We start from the raw sequence: 3,296 nt of genomic DNA, 5'->3' as shown, positions 1-3,296 counted from the left end.
AGAATGTGTGCAGTGCCCAGTAGTGCAATTTTCTGTATGTTATATATATTTGTAAGTCCTGGTGTTTTTGTTATGTATTTGTCTGAATATTTTTTTATTATACCTAAGGCATTATTATTATTATTATTATTATTATTATTATTATTATTATTATTATTATTGTTGTTGTTGTTGTTATTATTATTATTGCTGTTTTTGTTGTTTTTCTTAGGTAATTACCTGAAAGTTTTTACTGCACCACCTAGTGCACCACAGTGTTCCTGTGGTGTGTGCGGTGTTACGTTATTTTTGTGGGGAGACGGAGGAATGTTGGCTCCTCCTTTCGGTGTTTTGCATCAGTTTGTTTTGTTTGTCATGGGGCCTAGTTTCTTGTTTTTTCTTTTATATTAGTGTTTGTTCTGTCGTATGTGGTGTGTGGGTTGTGTAATGTCAGTGGATTTATTTTATGGGCCCTTGATCATGTATTAATATATATTGAGTGAGTCTCTGTTGTTTTAGTGTATGAGGTGCTTATTGCTGTATAGGGCGTGAGACTTGTATGAAGTTTGTTCTATTTGAGCTATTCTACTGAAACATGTGCTGTTCTAATGAATTGATTGCGTCTTGAAGAAAAAAATGCTTTCTAATTGATGTACCAATACCAGCAGATGACAACGTTTCTCTAAAAGAAATGGAAAAACTTTCAAAATACAAAGACCTGGAAATAGAGGTAACTTGAATGTGGAATCTAAAAACAGAAACAATTCCTATCATAGTAGGTGCCTTAGGTATAATAAAAAAAATATCCAGACAAATACATAACAAAAACACCAGGACTTACAAATATATATAACATACAGAAAATTGCACTACTGGACACTGCACACATCCTACGTAAAACACTTTCAATACAGTAAACATAAGAGCACCACAGCAAACCACAGCACATACCCAAGGCGCACAGAGCTGCGCTCGGTAGTGAAGTGAAAGCACGTTATAAAAATAAAACTACTGAACAATAATAATAATAATAATAATGATAATGATAACAATAATAATAATAATGATAATAATAATAATAATAATAATAATAATAATAAATGCCCTGATGCAATAGCAGGCAGTAATTGGCGAATGTTTTGATAAAAATGGTTTTGTATCGATTCCAGTTGTAATTGAGAAGCACTCTTGGTGTTGATGGTAGCAGTAAGAACTATTTGCATTACCTTAATTTTTCTTTTAATCAAGTTTACCATGGTATCGGTAAATTGATTCTCGTTCAGTATTTTGTTAATCTAACCTCATGGAACCGAATGAAATTCCTTAATCTAATGGATCAAGGCACATGAAAGGTTCTTTTTTCGTATCTTGGCATCATTCAGTACCATCCTGTAAAGGAAATCCTGAATTGTCATGTAGGACTTGGACATATGCCCAGCTTGCAGAAATTCCATAAAATGGTAAAGTATCTTTTAGACATTAATTTAGGGATCAGCTTTATAGATTACCGACAGACAAATAATGGAACCATCGTTAGATATGTTTTTCTGTTGCTGTTTTCTTGGGGACCATATTTTTGTCTTACCAACAAACATGGACTTGGATAACTGATCTGGAGTCTTTTAAAAAGTACTAAAAATAGTCATGGCCTAGCAGTACAATATTTCGAATGATAACCGTCAAAGTCTTTGGATGTTAGTCAATGCAAAGACATTACCAGTTCCTGGAACTATTTTAATAGAAATCTCAAATCAAACATTATAATCCTTTGAGGGAAGTGGTTTTTCAATTTGTGTTATTGCTACGAATTCTTTTAACTCGGTTCCTATTCTTGCTACTCTGAGCTAAGTTTTCTAAACTTGGCTTCCAAAATGGTTCTTCTGTGGGAATGTCATCAACGTGTGATTTATTGTCTTTCTTCGTACAACGCTAATAACGTCCCTGAATCTATGTTGACCTTTAAGTGAAGGTCTTTTAAACGCACGCCGACCAATTCACGGATGTTACTTCAACCTGCAAGTACTTTAGAAAGCTGTTGATAAATCAGCTTCTAATTCAGTTGTTGTGGAATGTTATCAAATACCAGTAGTAGTAGTAGTAGTAGTAGTAGTAGTAGTAGTAGTAGTAGTAGTAGTAGTAGTAATAGCAGCAGCAGCAGCAGCAACAACAATAGCGCCAAAGGTCAGATTTGCTGTCACTAAAGAAATATGTGATCGGAAGAAAGTTATGTCTTTACTATTCTAATTGTAGTTTTTATTTATCGTAGATATCAGTAACGTTACGATCTTCATTAATATTGTTATTACTATTATTATCATTACCACCAGTTTTTCTGTTCACGGCACCGTAAAATAAACTGTAGCATTCCTCACCCTTTACAGCCTCGATTTTGTTAACTCGGTCGACCAATGACCATTGATGATACTGTTCGCGTAGTTAAACATCTGCTTTTATTGGACCATCTATTTATTATTCAGTGCATGTTGTAAGAGTGTATATTTTGCTGCATGGCACCATTCATGGCGATCTGTGAAACAGTCCCGGACGCGAAATATCTTTCCCGCGAGAGTTCCGGACCCGAGTAATGAACTCATTTGCATACAACCAATCAGAGCTCACATTGACCTTGTTCTCAAGTAGACAAACACACTCTACCAAGTAAACTCAAGACGAAGAACGGTGTTGTAAGTCGACCGATCACCAAGTTATGCCTGATTTTAGAAGGAGACAAGTAATTAGATAGATTTGCATCTATACCTATTATGGGATTTTGTTAGGGTCTCATATGGTAAAGATGTGGATGGGGAAAAAAATGTGGGTAGCGGGCGATGCGCTAGCAACCCTCGCTTCTTACTGTTTTACAAAGTAAACAACAACACAAATAACTACGTAGAGGCAGCCATATTTGAAACAAGAACAAGAACAACAAGCATTCTTAAAAGAGAAAAGAAGAATGGTCATTCCTTACCCAAGTGACCTTATCTTATTGCCCATCATTTGTTATGCGCTCATAAATTAGTTTGAGGGTCAAGCTCTGATTGGCTGTACGCAAATGAGTTCGTATTTGGAACACTCGTGGGAAAAAAATTTCGCGTCCCGGACAGTGTCCAAATTCATTTTTTTCTAATTGTTTTTTTTTTTTTTCGCTTTTTTTATTTTTTCATTTTATCGCTCAATATTCTTAACTGTTATGGTCCCTTTTGTATAAGCTTATCTTCAGAAGATAAATGGTCATTCGAAGCCCCACGACTTAATGGCAGCGATTGTTAATACCAATGAATACAACAACTAATAATAATAATAATAATAATAATAAT

At 34.8% G+C, this 3,296-nt stretch overlaps 1 protein-coding gene across 1 annotated transcript in view; it reads right to left on the bottom strand.

Annotated features, from left to right (window-relative positions):
• The window catches only part of LOC106881568 (solute carrier family 23 member 1), a 157,573-nt gene that overhangs the window by 9,324 nt on the left and 144,953 nt on the right, over positions 1 to 3,296 (bottom strand). The gene's annotated exons all lie outside the window — the stretch shown is intronic.

The sequence above is a fragment of the Octopus bimaculoides genome, chromosome 27 (genome assembly GCF_001194135.2).
Source record: "Octopus bimaculoides isolate UCB-OBI-ISO-001 chromosome 27, ASM119413v2, whole genome shotgun sequence".
NCBI lineage: Eukaryota > Metazoa > Mollusca > Cephalopoda > Octopoda > Octopodidae > Octopus > Octopus bimaculoides.
Note: the sequence above shows the minus strand (reverse complement) of the source record. Positions and strands in the feature narration are given on the sequence as shown.